Genomic DNA, 18563 nt, shown 5'->3' on the forward strand with positions numbered 1-18563 from the left:
CATGCATCACAAGCATGTGAAATGAGTCTCTCCCCATCCCTTCATCCGGACACCTGTACTGAGTCAGTAGCAAGAGATGTGATGTGTGTATAGTGACATACTCCCACATGTTCACTTGCATGTCCAAATGAGGTGTGGGTGGTGCATGTCAGCACATTGGGGTGTTAGCATCCAACATGCAACAGACATATGTGTGAAAGTCAAGGAGGGATATGCGTGCCATGGTTGAGGTTGAGAATGACAATTGGCTTATTCTAAACAGTGTTGGCACTTTGAGCTGTGTTCAGCTGATGATGCCAGGGCTTGCCCTGTGATATGATGAAGTCACTGTGATGTGTGCAGTCGGTACAGGTGACTGATGTTGTTCTCTTACTCCCTATTCCTATCCAGATACATCCACGGCCACAGGAGGGGACAGCTAAACGGACCAGGAGGAGCCACAGAGAGGAGTCGGGGGGGACCCAGTGGCACGGAGGGCGAGTGGAGCCACACAGAGGAGTCGTCAGCACCATCACCCCCAGCTGAGGGCCACAGCAGCTCTGAGGATGACACCCTTGTGGAGGCGGGTGTCAGCAGCCACCAAACCCCAGCTAGTGAGGCTGTCCCCGCCACCACCACCACCCTCCCATCAGCTCCTATCCCAGAGGTCCCTGTAGGCTCCCGTGTTCGTGAGCATGTCTCCTTTGTGCCAGGCACCGCACCCCCTGCCCCTGTGTCCCATGCTGCCCTGAGTGAGGAGTCTGAGGACTCACTTAGACAGATCCATGTAGAGCAGACGTCGATGCTGAAGGTCCTCCATGCACACACAAGTCTGTTGACACAACTGGTGTAGTTCATGGAGGGCATTTCCTCTGGCATGTCTGCCCTACAGAGGACCAATCAGTCCATGGCCTCCTCCCTGATGGCAGCAGTGTCCCTCCTCCAACAGTCCCGCACCCCTCCTACCCCTGCACCACCCACGATTCCTAGCAGCCTACCTGTCCCAAGCACAGAAACACCCAAACCAAGGTCTGGACGTGCACACAAGCAAGCGCAGGGGACTGATACCACACTCACAGGGGCTGGTTTGCAGACACACACACAGTCATCCACAACCACTCCGCAGTCCTCCGAGACCTCTCCCTCCCAGCCCCCTTCCCTTGCATCACCTGCAACCCCATCTCCCCAGAAGCTCTTCCTCTGTGACCTTGGCCTCTTCCCCACCGACCCAGAAGATCCTGATTACAAGGGGAAGAGGAAGTCCCCACACACGCAGCTCCAAGGCAAAGTCTCCATCCTCCATCCCCCAGGCCACCACTCCAGAGGTTCCCCCGCCACACCCTGCCCCGGGTTCCCCGACCCACTGATACACCATCCCCAAATTGCTAAGGCCATCCCCCCTGCCACTTGCTCCTCCACACCTGGTCAGACGGTCAGTGCCACTGATGTGGGGACCGTGTCCCCCCTGTCCTTCCGACCTCACCTGCCCCCCCATTCCGCTCCCATGTATGTAGGCACTGCAGTGGAGTCCACGACCACCCCATCTGACTTGGGCACTGCATTGGGGACCCAATCCACTCCATCTGACCTGCCCACTGGAGTTGTGCCGGCACCCACCCCATCTGACTTGTGCCCCACAGTTGTGACAGCACCCACCACTTCAATCAGCTCCACTGCAGTTGCAAGTGTTTCGCCTGCATCCACCATCTCTTCACTGCCTCCTTCTGCTGCACCCTGATCCTGTCCCTGTGGTGCTTGGCCTGCCCCCATGTATGCCCCTCCGAGGGGATGACCCCGGTCCTTAGCAGTGCAGGCAAGCAACGAGTGACAGTTGTCACTCTAGTTCACTCCTTGGCATTTGGACATGGACTGGCCATTGGCCTTTTGTTTGAACGGACGTTTAACTTTTAACATGCTGAATAAAGCTTTTTTCTTTATCCCTGTGAACTTGATTTAGCTGTACATTATGTTGATGATGTTTAACATGCCCTTGCACCTGTAATGCTTGGTTTCCAATGTTGAATACTGATGTGTTGCTGTGAGGTACTCCATGTGGTCCATGAGATATGTATCCTATTCTGGTGGGTATCCATGTCATCCTTTGCAGCTACATGGGTGTGTCACGATCAACAATTTGTAGACATCTCTGTGAACATTTAATTTGCATGGTCACATCTCTGGCTTGCACCCATGCACATATGATGTGCTTCCCATTGTCCAATTTGTCAATTCAACAGACTTTGTGCGCATCATCACTGGACCTACAGGTGTGGGCATCATTGGTATAGGTGCAACTGGATCCTCTGTGCAACTTGCTGTACATATGTCTTGAGTATGTGCAGATGACTTAGAGGAGACTCACATACCCAGGCTTTTGTGACCAGAGCCTTCATTGTGTGGTAACTGATGGCTGACTGACCAAGTGTTCTGCAGACATGAGTGAGACGTGCTGTGAATATGGTTGGCACAGCTGGGCTTCCACAGGAGTTGGGTCCCCTCAAGTAAGTGTGTTGTCCCGTGACATAGCCTGGGCCCATGGTGTGTGTTGTATGAGCATGTGTGTTAAAAAGACGTGATACCGGCGCTTAAAGTAACGTCAGACTTTCACACTTTCCCGCGCCAACTTTCATCATTGCTACCTACAGCCAGCTAAAGCACAAGTGTCTTTCTCACCTGTACTATTGTTTATAAATATCACGCACCACGCCGTAAACAAACGGTTGAAAAGAACAGTTATCCCCCCCCATTTTTTAAATTAAATATAAACACGTTTCAGACGATAATTCATTTTTCATTTGTACTGTTTTGAAGCATTATGTTTTTTAGTTTTTTAATTTTTTTAATTTAATTAAATGTACCACAGTATAAGATTTTTTTCACTGCCAGGTTTGTAAATCTAAAACGGGCTTCCGTTCATCTACTTCTTTAAAGTTTTTTGAAATTTCGAGTAGATAACAATTGTGAATTGAGTCTTGTAAACATCATGCAAATTATGCCTCTCTTGTACTTTCTGAATGTAAGTTCCCTGAAGAAGGGCAAAGCCCGAAATGCATTGGGCGGAATTAATGTTATACTATGAATGCAATAGTATAAAACCATTCAAAATTGAGAAAAGAAATTAATAATATGAAATAAAAAGAAGAAACCATCGAACAAATTTATATGAAACTTTATTGAAACTTATTGAAAACAGTTGAAGCACATTTAAAGAGTGCACAGTTGGGGACGTTACTCCCAAGGGAAATAACGCACATCTTTGTAGTATTACTTACCTTGTGCTCAGAAGGGTTAGCAACTCTGCACCCATCATTTCGATGAATTACGATTAAATTTGACCACACAAATACCTCAAGGAGTGCGAAGGTTCCACATTCCCATTCGATTCACAGATATTGTAACACACACACACACACATGCTGTGTCAGATGTGCAGTGTGAGGTTGCCTGTTTGTGTTTGTGCATCTGCACCAGTGCATTGGTATTGCTGTTGTGGGCCTTTGTCTGGATGCTGTTTCTGTGATTTTCTCTGCTGTCCCTATGAGTCATATCACGTCATTGTGCACATTCATTGTGGTTGTTAGGTCCCATTAGTGGCACGGAATGTGGCTTTGTGAGCTGACACCTACAGTCTACACAGGTTGTTTTGATTAGTGTGTCTATTTTCGAGATGTGTGTATGCTTGGTGATGGTCACTTCTGCTCTTGTGTCATTGTACACTGTATGCATTGTCAGCCCCCAAGTGTGGTGCTTATCTGCACATGGCCGAGAGTGGGTTAGGTTTTCAAAGCACTGTTAGCCTCACCACATCGCTGTGGGAATGGGACACAACCACGAGTTTGCCCCAGAAAAGTTTAATGTGTTGGGAGCAGGGATCATACATGCTGTTTGGTATTTGCAGCTTTGACCATGATGACACTTACCTTTTGGTCACTGTGATGAGGAGGGGTTTAGACCCCATCACCACAATGCTCAACATCTGCTGCAGTTTGGAAGCCCACTCTTAACTTTTGTTCTACATAGTGAGGGGGTGTTCTTTTTACATTGCCCCAGTGCTATAGTGATGCTGGGCTTGTGTAGGGCACACTCATTTGTTGGTCACACATGTGCTGTTAGTTACATTGTATGTTCGAAGTCATAATCACTGTTGTTGGCATTTGTCACAGACTACACACTGTTGTCATGATGTTGGGGGGATGTATTTTGCTGACATACCTAATGTTGGAGTATGATGGATGTGTGGCGCATTACCCATCCTATGAGTGGGGGTGGCAGTAGTGATGGGCAACATATGCCCTATGAGTGGGGGTGGCAGGGGTGATGGGCAACATATGCCCTATGAGTGGGGGTCGCAGTAGTGATGGGCAACAGGTCCCCTATGAGTGGGGGTGGCAGGGGTGATGGGCAACAGGTCCCCTATGAGTGGGGGTGGCAGGGGTGATGGGCAACAGGTCCTCTATGGGTGGGGGTGGCAGGGGTGATGGGCAACAGGTTCCCTATGAGTGGGGGTGGCAGGGGTGATGGGCAACAGGTCCCCTATGGGTGGGGGTGGCAGGGGTGATGGGCAACTGGTCCCCTATGAGTAGGGGTGGCAGGGGTGATGGGCAACAGGTCCCCTATGAGTGGGGGTGGCAGGGGTGATGGGCGACAGGTCCCCTATGGGTGGGGTGGCAGGGGTGATGGGCAACAGGTCCCTTATGGATGGGGGTGGCAGGGGTGATGGGCAACGGGTCCCCTATGAGTAGGGGTGGCAGGGGTGATGGGCAACAGGACCCCTATGAGTGGGGGTGGCAGGGGTGATGGGCAACAGGTCCCCTATGAGTGGGGGTGGCAGGGGTGATGGGCAACAGGTCCCCTATGGGTGGGGTGGCAGGGGTGATGGGCAACATAAGCCCTATGGCTGGGGGTGGCAGTCGTGATGGGCAACAGGTCCCCTATGAGTGGGTGTGGCAGTAGTGATGGGCAACAGGTCCCCTATGAGTGGAGGTGGCAGGGGTGATGGGCAACAGGTCCCCTATGGGTGGGGGTGGCAGGGGTGATGGGCAACAGGTCCCCTATGAGTAGGGGTGGCAGGGGTGATGGGCAACAGGACCCCTATGAGTGGGGGTGGCAGGGGTGATGGGCAACAGGTCCCCTATGAGTGGGGGTGGCAGGGGTGATGGGCAACAGGTCCCCTATGGGTGGGGTGGCAGGGGTGATGGGCAACAGGTCCCCTATGGATGGGGGTGGCAGGGGTGATGGGCAACAGGTCCCCTATGAGTAGGGGTGGCAGGGGTGATGGGCAACAGGACCCCTATGAGTGGGGGTGGCAGGGGTGATGGGCAACAGGTCCCCTATGAGTGGGGGTGGCAGGGGTGATGGGCAACAGGTCCCCTATGAGTGGGGGTGGCAGTAGTGATGGGCAACATAAGCCCTATGGCTGGGAGTGGCAGTCGTGATGGGCAACAGGTCCCCTATGAGTGGGTGTGGCAGTAGTGATGGGCAACAGGTCCCCTATGAGTGGAGGTGGCAGGGGTGATGGGCAACAGGTCCCCTGTGGGTGGGGGTGGCAGGAGTGATGTGCAACATATGACCCATGTGTGGGGGTGGCAGTTGTGATGGGCAACATAAGCCCTATGGGTGGGGGTGGCAGTAGTGATGGGCAACAGGTCCCCTATGAGTGGGGGTGTCAGTAGTGATGGGCAACAGGTCCCCTATGAGTGGGGGTGGCAGGGGTGATGTGCAACAAGACCCTATGGGCGGGGGTGGCAGGAGTGATGGGCACATATGCCCCATGGATGGGGGTGGCAGTAGTGATGGGCAACATAAGCCCTATGGCTGGGGGTGGCAGTAGTGATGGGCAACATAAGCCCTATGGCTGGGGGGGCAGTATTGCTGGGCAACATAAGCCCTATGGCTGGGGGTGGCAGTAGTGCTGGGCAACAGGTCCCCTATGAGTGGGGGTGGCAGGGGTGATGGGCAACAGGTCCCCTATGTGTGGGGGTGGCAGGAGTGATGGGCAACATATGACCCATGGGTGGGGGTGGCAGTAGTGTTGGGCAACATTAGCCCTATGAGTGGGGGTGGCAGGGGTGATGGGCAACAGGTCCCCTATGAGTGGGGGTGGCAGTAGTGATGGGCAACATATGCCATATGGCTGGGGGTGGCAGTGGTGATGGGCAACATAAGCCCTATGGCTGGGGGTGTTAGTGGTGCTGGCCATGCAACCCCTATGGTGGCCTGTTGTTAGTGGCCAGGATGTGGATCCCCTGTGTGTGTGCCTTTTTGCGGGTACGTGTCGTTTGTGTATGTGGTAGGTGTCTGGCTTACCGCCTGCGCCATCGGCGTTAATTCCTGAGCCAGTCATAGATGTAGAGTACTGGTATGATCTGCGCGATGGGATTCATGATGTGTTCGTGTCGTACACGCTGCTTGTTGCTCCGTCTCGTACCCGCTGCAAGCTGGTCCGTCTTGTAGCCGTGTATTGAGTTGTGGCGCGAATCGTAGCTGATATGCTTGTTTTCCGGATGCTGTGACGTCCCGCCCGTGGCGACCCGTCCGGCGAATAGGAAGTACGCATCGTACTTGTCATGCCGAAAACTGCTATGGATACTGCTTCCGGGCGACTCGGTTCAGCGTTAGGAGTTACGACTCGGACAGAGAATGGAGCTTGAATAACAGCCTACGTGTCGGTCGTGTTTTTGGCAGTTATGCGCATCGTACTTCCTCTGCAGGACGGAATGGCTCCGGGTACGTGTCAGTCGCACGGTAAGGCTACGGACAGCTCTCGGAGAGCTCTCCGACCCGGTATCGGAATCGGCCCCGAAGTAGCCTGGCAGGGAACATCAGGGAAAATTGTAGCCCAGCCTCTCGGGAGGGGCTTTTTGACTCCCAAAAAGAATGCACTTTCTGCACGTTGAGCATGAACCGGAACTGTGAAATCCGGAAACACTTATACCTTGGCATTTTGAATCTCAAAGGGACCCTCTGAGCTATCTCTTCTAGTATAGTGTCCCTGGAGTAACCTAGTCACCACTGAACGGGGAGGACTGACAGACACTAGCAGACATGCCAGTACTCTATGTGCCCTCTCCAAAGCTAAGAGAAGGCTCAGATTGTTCTGGGCCACCTCCGCCTGTAGCCAGTTCTCTAAATATGACACCCTATTTGGTCCCTCTACACTTTTGGTGAGTCCCACCACCTTTAATAATATTACAGAAATTACAGCTTTCAATGTCTTATGTGCACCGTTACAGGGTGCGCACTCTATCCTAAAGATCGTCCATATTGGGGCCGATTCCGATGTCGTACGGACTCAGGTCCGTCCGACATCGGTCAGGAGCCATAACTGACCGACCTTCTGTCGTCGGTTACGGCCCTGCAAGTACGATGCGACCAAACAGGGTTTGGTCGCACTCATATACTTCACAATGCAAGCATGCATTCCGAGCAGAATGCATGCTTGCATTGTGAAAAGCAGGGGTGCAGTTCATCCCTGCACCCTGCGGCCGGCACCCTAAGGTGCCTGCCACCGGGTGCAGGAATCCACAGAGCGGCACCATGGGTGCCCCCAGGCCACCATTCGGCAGCCTCGCACCTATGGGGGCCCTACTGGGGGCCCCCAAAGACAGTTTCCAACTGCCTTTTCGTGCCGGAAAGACCGGCATGAAAAGGCAGTGAAAAACTGCCATCGTACTCCCTCGGTCGCAAAGAGGCGGCGGGGGAGTACTGAGGGATTTCCAGGCTGACGGGCTCTCCAGGCCTGTCGTCCACAATCCGGAAATCCAAGTCAGATTCCTTTCTGACTGAGCCCATCAGAATAGCTCGGTCGGAAAGGAATCCAAACATCGTTCGGAGCCCTTCCGACCGATATCGGAATCGGCCCCTTTGTGTGCCAGGACCTTCCGGATGTAACTTACTCAGGGAAGTTTTGACCTCGCCCACTCAGTCTGCCAGGTTGCAGTGCTCTGCCCATAGCAGCACCAACCCCACCGACCCTGTGCTAATTTCTTGTTGAAGTGTACATTTGGTATCTGCAGTGGCAGCCAATAATTTCTCAAAGTGCAGCTGCATGGAGTGCTCTGGGGATTCCCGGCATCCTGCCATCTCAACTACAGTTGAGGAGGGCTCCTCAGTGCTGGGCTGTGCAGGCATTTGTGTGCAGTCATTTTTTTACCTTTGGTTTGCCCACTGTGATGCAATTGCCAACCTCTGTAATGAAATGCCTAGATTCAGATCCTTCAAAGGCTCCACCGGCAGACCAAGCAGAGCTCCAACTACCCCCAGGAAGATGTGGACCACTACCAGTGTGCACAGTATATAGCTATACAAGGGGCCCCAGTCCAAAGGTACCAATTTGTTACCCCCTACGTCACAGCACTCCAACATGTACTCCTCTCTCAGGTGCAAGAGAGTGGCCAGGGAATCCATTGTGCCCCGGTTCACTTCTGTCACAGTGGTCACTGTCTCAGCTAAGTCCTGATGTGTGTGCTGTTCTCAAGCCAGGAAGCCCCTCCACCAGTCGCCAATACTCCACAGTTCATCAATCGGGGACCCCCTGGCCAAAATCAAAAATGGCCTCCACCCACATCAGGCCGCTGTCCCACTCTTCGTTTCAAGCCACCCTCTGCGAGCTCCCCATTTACGCAAGGCCATCATGCCCTCTCACTCCTGCAATGTCAATACCAAACGGTGAACAGCCTCTTACAATCACCAGCCTTCAGAGAGACTATCCCACACCACTTGTTCCACTTCTGCTATTGCAGCCAACCTCTTCCCAGGGCTGTGCCTCAGCTCAATTGTATATCACTCTCTCAAACCCCGATCTGGGCCTCGAGTTCAGGCAGGGATCCTTTATGCAGCACAGTTCTGCTGTCAGCAGTTGTTTTGGGGGCCTCGCCGCAACCCCTCAGGCTCCCAGATTCTGCCACCCAGCAGGGGGCTACGGCCAACAGGAGTCTTCACGTCCCACAACACATTGACTGGTTCTCATAATCTCCTCTGGCGCTCCCCCTCCCCTCCCATCTCCATGGCCTCCAGGGCCCGATGCACTTCTCAGGGCCGTGCCCCACTCCAATATCCTCTTCTACTGCAGGCCACAATCCGGGCTGCAAGATCAGGTGCCTTTTGCAGCTCTAGCAGGGCCTGCCTTGCCATACATACTCTGCTTTCCTCTACAGCCTCAGGGGTCTTCAACTCAGCCCCACAGGCACCCAGCCTGGGACGTTAAGCTGAGAGAAGACAGCCTCCAGGTGCCACTGCCACCTACAGCTCAGGCACATCCCCTATCAGAACTCTCACACTGCAATGAGCCAGCAGTCAGGCAGGTTGTTGCAGTTCCATCACCCTGTCGTGGTGCAGCCACTGGGTCCCTCAGCTCACAGAGCTCTCCCAGTGGGTCTCCTCCACAACTCCAGGTATTGTGGCCGACTCTCCTACAGCCCAGGCCACAGATATATACAGGATTAATGTGGGGACGGTACGGAGCAGCAAGCTCACTTGTCTGCCATTAGCGTCTCTCAAGCCATGCCCCCCAATAATTGCTTAATATTTAATTTGCAAATATTTAATTGATTGTTAATTATGTAAATTGAGTAATAATTCGATTTTTAAGTCATATTTTAGTTGCGGTTTGTTGGATTTGTAGGGATATAGGGTGGGAAGTTAATTAAGTAATAAGAAATAAATTAACAATTACTAATTTATTCTTAACAGTTTAATTGATTAGTAATTATGTACAGTGTGTAGTAATTATATTTTTAAATTATATATTAGCTGTGGGCTGCTGTGTTTGTAGGGGCATAGGGTGTGAAGCTATTTAATAATTAATTAATTAACAATTGATCATTTATGAACAAATATTTAAATGATTATTAAATATATTTTAATTTATTTGTAATACTTCTTTATTTTCATTATATTGTGTGGGCTGCTAGGTTTGTGGGAGCACAGTGAGTGAAATTAAATAATAATTTATTAATAAAAAATGGATTCAAAATTATTTATTAACATTTTTAATATTGTTGGCTGAGGTATGCACCCAGGACAGACAGAAACCGCCACCCCAGTTAGGGAAAGCTAGATACAAAATAAAATAACCTGTGTTCGTACACGCACAGAGTAACACAATGAATACACAACAAAAAGGTTTAGAAATATAGAATATTATATTCTGAACAAAACAAGACCAAAATGACAAAAATACAATCAGTGGATCTCATGATAGGCTTCTTTAATGTATATTTGTGAAACAGTGCTTAAAAGTCACTAATGTTTTCTAAAAGGTAAGTTGCGCTCAGGCAGACTTTTGTAATGTGACACAAATCCCTCGCCAGAGAGGCTTAATCACAATTGCTATGAAACCATGTCCCAAAAAGTCACTAGTGATTCAATAGTTAATTCCGGTCACTGAGACCGAGGTACTTTCACAGGTAGGGGTACCCATGAGGGAGCACAGACTGGCTACAGGCACCCACAGGTCCGGTAGCACTCAGTACCTTACAGGTTGTGTGCTGCCTGTGTCATTGAGTATCTAGGATGGGAGGAGGGCCGTCTGCTTAGCATACACACAGATTGGATTCTCCTTACATGGGTGAGCTGTGGTGGTGTCAGGAAAGAGTGCATGCTCAGTTATGAAGCACTGCTCCTGGACTCACTCCGCCGCTGATCGCACATGAAGCCCGGATCGTAGATGAACTCTGCTGTCACTTGGACATGAAACTCTGATCGTAGACAAACTCCGCTGTCACTCAGACATAAATCCATGATTGTACACAAACTCCACTGTCACTCGGTCACGAAGTGTTGATCAGAGACAAACTCTGATGTCACTCAGGCATGAAGCACTGTTCATAGACAAGCTTCTCGATCACTCGGGCATGCAGGGCAGTGCACAGCCACCGTGAATGGAAAAATTAAGTCTTTGTTGTTCCTGAAACTACCTGAACAGGCGGTAAGCAACAAGCCCTTGGAGATCACCTAGCAGAAGGCAGAGTCCCGCTCTCCTCCAACAGAGTCAAAGAGCAGCAGGCAACAAGCCAACAAGTAGAAAAGCAGTCCCCCCAGAGTAGCAGTCCATTTGAGTCCTTAGGCAGCACAGCAGTTCTTCTGTCAAAGATTCAGTTACAAGTCCAGTTGTGTCTCATTTTAGGGGATCAGAGACCCAGTACTTATACCCAAAAGTGCCTTTGATGTGGGTGGTGACTTCAAAGCAACTATCTCAAGTGCAAAATGGCCCCTTTCAACCAAGCCCTGTCTGCCAGGCTATCTGTGGGGAGTAATCAGTCCTTAGGGGTCTATTAGGATGGCGGTTGGATGGCTGCCGCCGGGCCGGCGGTGGCAACCGCCGGGCCGGCGGCGGTCATCCCTCCGCGATCGCAACCCAGAAAACTGCCGGTCCCATTAGCATGGTGGTGACGACGGCGGCGGTGAGATTTTCCTCCCGCCACTTTTACGCCAGTAGCAGTCCGCACGCTTGCCTGGTGGGCAGAGCTGGATTGCTAAAATGGGGTCGGTGCAGGGTCAGGCTCCGCCGTCATGATTATGATGCCGGTGGTAGCCAGCCATTCCGCGGTGGTGGAACAGCCATAGAAAGGCATGTGGAGAATGTCTCCAGGGGCCCATTGCAGCCCCCCAATGTGTTTGGGGGGATGTGGGCATACTGGGGGGTGCTCATGGTACCCCCTACATGTGCCTGTACCAGGTGGCAGGCACTGTGCAGTGCCTGCCACACAGTGCAGAGATATGCTCGACATGCTTTTTTTGGATATCGCGGTGGTGCTGCTGGCAGCAGCAACCGCCGCAATGTTAAATGCCACGATCGTACAGCCGCGGTCGGATTTCAACTGCGGAGCATATTAATTGGACTGGCGGTTATGCCGCGGTCCTAGCTGGCGGTGTTTTCCCGCTACCATGGCGGTCGGAGTGATTTTCCAACCGCCATCCTAATAGACCCCCTAGTGTGGGGACAGGACACAGCCTATTCAAGTGAAGTGTTAGCCCTCCCTTCCATTCTGCCCAGGCAAGGCCATCAGAATGCAGATGTATGCAGATAGTTACTCAGACACACCTATCCATCCTGTGTTGTAGCTGTTTAGGGGGAATGCACAAAGTATAATTGTCACCCACCCCAGACATGTATTGTAGACAGGCTATCAGCCACACAGAGCAGTAAGTGCAGAGAAATGTTCACTTTCTAAAAGTATTAAAGCAACAATGGTTCAGGGGAAAAGCTTTGAAAAACCAAAAATTATACTTATAGCACAATACATACATGTAACCGAAAAATAAGGCACCCACAATACTTACGTGAAAACATATTTATAATTGCAAATTATCCAATTTTAATCACTTATTTTTACAATTGTTGAAATATATATTAGCATTATTTGTTTGTTTACTTTCATTCTATTTATTTATATAAAGATATATTTTATTACATTTCATTCATTTGTTAATTTAGTTCAGTGTTTTGTACTTGTGTTTGAATATTTTTTTATATTTTATTTAAATATATAAACATATATATATTTATGCTTTTTATAATAGTGAAATTAAAAAACTATTATCAAACATGTTCATTTAAATTAAAATATATATTTTTATTAATAATATTACAAGATACATGTATATATGAATAAATATGTGTGTGTGTGTGTGTGTGTGTTTATGTGAATACCTGAACCTTGATTGTATTGCTTTTTAACTCACGGCTTTGCCAATAACTTGCACCCTTCGCTGATCTCCTGACACTCCCCTCCCCAGGCCCCCAGCCTATCGGCCGCGAGGAGGAGTAGGAGGGCGGGGCTCAGATACTTAAGTTCACGGTAGCGCGGGAGCGGGGAATTGTTGCCACTGCACCGCACGGATTGCCGCTTATATCGCGCATTGCCTTGTTGCTCTAATGTGCTTTTAAAAAACTGTAAAATTTACCTGAACCTTGATTGTATTGCTTTTTAACTCACGTCTTTGCCAATAACTTGCACCCTTCGCTGATCTCCTGACACTCCCCTCCTCAGGCCCCCAGCCTATCGGCCGCAAGGAGGAGGAGTAGGAGGGCGGGGCTCAGATACTTAAGTACACGGAAGCGCGGGAGTGGGGAATTGTTGCCACTGCACCGCACGGATTGCCGCTTACATCGCGCATTGCCTTGTTGCTCTAATGTGCTTTTAAAAAACTTTAAAATTTACCTGAACCTTGATTGTATTGCTTTTTAACTCACGGCTTTGCCAATAACTTGCACCCTTCGCTGATCTCCTGACACTCCCCTCCCCAGGCCCCCAGCCTATCGGCCGCAAGGAGGAGGAGTAGGAGGGCGGGGCTCAGATACTTAAGTTCACGGTAGCGCGGGAGCGGGGAATTGTTGCCACTGCACCGCACGGATTGCCGCTTATATCGCGCATTGCCTTGTTGCTCTAATGTGCTTTTAAAAAACTGTAAAATTTACCTGAACCTTGATTGTATTGCTTTTTAACTCACGTCTTTGCCAATAACTTGCACCCTTCGCTGATCTCCTGACACTCCCCTCCTCAGGCCCCCAGCCTATCGGCCGCAAGGAGGAGGAGTAGGAGGGCGGGGCTCAGATACTTAAGTACACGGAAGCGCGGGAGTGGGGAATTGTTGCCACTGCACCGCACGGATTGCCGCTTACATCGCGCATTGCCTTGTTGCTCTAATGTGCTTTTAAAAAACTTTAAAATTTACCTGAACCTTGATTGTATTGCTTTTTAACTCACGACTTTGCCAATAACTTGTACCCTTCGCTGATCTCCTGACACTCCCCTCCCCAGGCCCCCAGCCTATCGGCCGCAAGGAGGAGGAGTAGGAGGGCGGGGCTCAGATACTTATGTCCACGGCAGCGCGGGAGCGCAGCGCGGGAGCGCAGCGGACGCGCGCAGCGGACGCGTGCAGCGGGCGCGCCGTCTGCGCGCCGAAGGCGCACTAAAGTCAAGCCCGTCTGCGCCCGTCCGCGCCCAGCCGGGACCAGGGACCAGAAGTAATGGTCATCTTACTACGTACTCCTCCAAAATGCTACGCTCATTGGCCACCCACAGCTCACCTCTCAACCTGCCCATTTATAAACGTCTCAGGCAACTCAGCATTTACCCTGAACCTCACTCCCAAGCTATTCCCTCCATCCCTGGCTTCCACCACCCTATCATCACCATCCCCAATTATCCTACCCGGGTGGCCTTATGCATTATTTATCTTAATACTCGCTCGCTGGTCAAACACCAACTGGATATCTTTTTGCTACTCAGTTCGGAGAAACCAGACATTCTCCTGATCACCGAGACTTGGCTTACTCAGGATTCCGTACCCGATATCCTTGCAGCACTCCCTTCGGAATACTATATATTAGCTGAAAATCGACCGCAGGGCAAATATGGAGGAGGTGTCGCTGCCATTATCAACAGAGACTATGCCTTCAATGCTCTTACCCCTCTGACCCTTCCTGAGGTGGAAAACCTAGTCATTAAATTAGATGCCGTAACCGGCTCCATTATCTTTATGCTACTGTATTGGCCCCCCCATGCTATGCCCACTTTTCCGTCAGCCCTCAGTGAGCAAATGGCCAATTTGTATACTAACTATGCCAGCATCCTACTCATTGGAGATCTGAACTACTGGTTCAATGACGCTGGGGGTGGGACACAGGCTGCGGAACTTACGGACTCCCTCACCAACCTGAATTTTTCTCAAAATGTTTTTTCTCCCACTCATATCAAAGGCCATACTCTGGACCAAATTTGGTCTTCTAATCTCAACCTTTCGGAGCCAACGGTCTCACCCTGTATATGGTCTGACCATCATCTAATTAGCTTCACAATTACCACCATTACTAAACATAAGACCTCCTCAACTGTCGGAGGCATGTCTAGAAAATGGAATTCGGTTGATAAATCTAGTTTCACTAATTTCTTAGCAAGATCCATACCTCCATTTATTCAGACCTTAACTCCATGAACACCGCGATCACAGACTGGCTATCAAGGGCTTGCGATGCCTATGCCCCCCTCACTAAATTCTCACGGTCTCGTTATACCGACGCACATAAGTGGTTTTCCGCAGAGTTAAAAAAACAAAAACTCGAGCTGCGACAAAAAGAAAGGAAATGGAGACTTAATTACTCCATGGAGGACAAATCTTTGTTCTGCTTAGCCCGGAATAACTATAAAAATGCTGTTTGTGAAGCTAAAGCTGCTTTTTTTTCTGCCAGAATACTCAACGCACAAAACAAACCCAAAGAAATTTTCAATATAATCACAGATCTCTGCAACGCAGACAGAACTCACCTTAATCAGCCTCCTTCTCAGGAGTTATGTAACTCCCTTAATTCTTATTTTGTGGACAAAATATCTACCATCAAAGCCAGCATTCCCGCCTCCTGTTGTATAGATAACAAAGACGCTGTCACAACCAACTCCCTTGTCTTGGATCATTTCCCTACTCTCTGCCCCCAAACCTTATCAGATTTGTTGACTCGCGTCAAATATGGCTCCCCCAACGACTGTTGCCCCCCGCATATTCTAAAAGAGGTCCTGTCAACTTTCCCCCATGGGGTGCTCCCCTTCCTACATGAGTCTCTCCTTCAAGGTAAGATCCCCACAGCATTTAAAAATGCGACTCTGGTCCCATTATTAAAAAAATCTGGGGCTGATCCTACGAATCATTCCAACTACCGCCCCATCTCCCTGCTCCCTTTTTTTGCCAAGATCCTCGAGGCTCACGTCGCCAGGTCCCTCTCGCACTTCATCGAGCATTCTAACCATCTTGAACCCAATCAAGCTGGATTTCGCCCTGCACACTCCACCGAAACTGTCATCCTCGCCGTGCTAGACACCTTGCGAGCCAATGCCGATAAAGGCATCCATCAGGCACTTATCCTTTTGGATCTGTCGGCTGCGTTCGACACGGTGGATCACAACATCTTATTATCCCGTGTCGAACAAGCAGGCATACAAGGACCAGCATATAACTTGATCCAATCTTTTCTCATAGACAGAACACAGGCAGTTCAGCTAGGCACCTTTACCTCACCCAGGATTGCCACCCCTTGTGGGGTCCCTCAGGGCTCATCCCTCTCCCCTCTCCTATTCAATCTCTATCTCAAACCCCTCATCAACTCTCTACAACATAGGAAGGTCACGACCTTCAACTATGCTGATGACCTTCAACTCGTCTTTACACTGGATGGCCCAAACTCTGACTCTGAATTTCAAGCCACCATGCTTCATATCCAGCGTTGGATGAACATTAACCACCTTAAACTCAATCCTGGCAAGACGGAACTAGTCCTACCAGGAACCAGCATAATCTTGTGGGGGCCCCACTTCTGGCCTCCCGATCTCGGACCACCCCCCATACCTTCTACCTCAGTAAAAAGCCTTGGAGTCACCATAGATGCTGACCTCTCGTTTAGAGGACAGGTGGGAACTGTGGTCTCCTCATGCATTTTCCAACTGAGGAAAATTAGGAAAATCGCTTACCTCCTTACCCCCCCGGCCCTCATCCAGGCAGTGATAGCCCTCGTAATGTCTCGCCTCGACTTCTCCAATGCCATTTACCTCGGCTTGCCTACGCACCTGCTCAATCGCCTCCAAATAGTGCAGAACCAGGCTGCCAGATTAATTCAGCAACCAAAATGGCACTCTGCCAGACCCCTTTTGGTCCAACTCCATTGGCTCCCAATTGCACAACGTGCAGCTTTCAAGACAGGATGCCTAATCTTCAAGGCCCTGCACTGCAGAAGCCCTAAATTTATCAGTGGCCTGATCGTGAAACATATCCCTCGCCGCAACCTACGGTCTAGTCACCTCCGGTTGCTCGCTACCCCAACTATCAAACTCAAACGTCTGGGGGGGCGTAGGTTCTCGTACCTAGCATCCGGACTCTGGAACTCTCTGCCCTTCGACATCAAAGCGCAGGAAAATTTTATGGGTTTTCGAAAGGCCCTTAAAACTTGGCTGTTCGTGCGTTCATTTGACTAGCCACCCGTAGTGTAACTGAGCAACAATTAGCGCATTGAAGCCTTCCGGTGTCCGCGCGCTCTACAAATGTCTTTTAACATAACATAACATAACATTAATGTTAGATTTTAGAAAATTTACATTTAATATTTTATACTCTCTCGCACTCTCTCTCTCTCTCTCTCTCTCTCTCTCTATATATATATATATATATATATATATTATCTACTGGCGGTCGCCAGTAGATAGTTATAGTTAGGACCGTGTTTCCATAGGAAATCTCAAAATTCTATTTTGAGTAACTTTGGCGCCGGTTGATAAATCCTCGCGAAATTTTCAAAACTAATGGGGCGCTCCGCTCAGCTCCTACCCTGAAAGTCTCGGGGTGATTCGTCAAGCTGGGGGCCAAGAAAAAAGGGAGGTCCCAAAACGCGTTTTCTCCATGCATTTTCCCATAGGACCTTTAGTCGAAGGTACAGCCCGAACGGCTAAACAGAATTACTTGAAATTTGGCAGAGAGGTAGTCCTCAGGTCAGGCATGTGCCTTTTGCATATATGGAGTCAATCTGTTCAGTAGTTCCTGAGAAAATTGCAGTTAAAAGTACATAAATATCTAAAGCCGCGCACCGTGCGCGCACCCTTACGTGCGCGAGCGTAATTCTGATTGGTGGTTACATGTCAATCAACGTTCGAATCGGTCGAAATCAGGAAGTGTCGGACGCCATTTTGTTTGTTTTGGGTGCGACACTGAAAAAGAGAGGTGGCGAACGTGAAAAGGAGGCAGGGTAGAGAGTTCCTGACCCCCTAGCCTTTGTCAGGGGGTCCTTGAAGGACCCCGAAGGGTGAAAAAAACATGTTTTTTTTTTTTAAATCGCGGGGTGCGCGCACCGTGCGCGCACCGCGAAAAACCTTAAAAAAAAATATATAATAATACATACATAACTTAGAATTTAATAAACCGTACAAATTCACTTAAAAAACCATAGGTTTCACACACGTTATAGTTAGGAATTAGCATTTAAAAAACCTTGCAAATTCACTTAAAAAACCATAGGTTTCACACATGTTATAGTTAGGTGGACATTTCACTCGTAAAAAACCAATGAAATTCCCCCGTTATAGTTAGTTCAGATAACTATAACTCGCGCGACCGCCACTCTATCACAAGGATGATGTCATCAGTGATGTCATGAGTGATGGCACTGACCATGTTATGAGTGATGTAATATGTGAAGTCATCAGCAGTGGATTGCGGGCGCGCGAGTTATAGTTATCTGAACTAACTATAACGGGGGAATTTCATTGGTTTTTTACGATTGAAATGTCCACCTAACTATAAAATTTGTGAAACCTATGGTTTTTTAAGTGAATATATATATATATATATATATATATATATTTATATATAAATCCATAAAACTCCATACTCTTCAAACAAAGGACTGCACTCCAGACGATGCGGTTGAAATATTTATTTATCCCAATTGCAGACAAACGTCTATGCATCCGTCTGCAACCATTTTCTGCATGTAGTTGATAAACAAAGAAAGTGGACTAATGGCTCCACCCTGACACTCATGCTGTGTGGCAGCCATCTTACAGCATGCAAATACTCTATTGACATTTCATGGTTACAATTTT

Source organism: Triturus cristatus, chromosome 10 (genome assembly GCF_964204655.1).
Source record: "Triturus cristatus chromosome 10, aTriCri1.1, whole genome shotgun sequence".
NCBI lineage: Eukaryota > Metazoa > Chordata > Amphibia > Caudata > Salamandridae > Triturus > Triturus cristatus.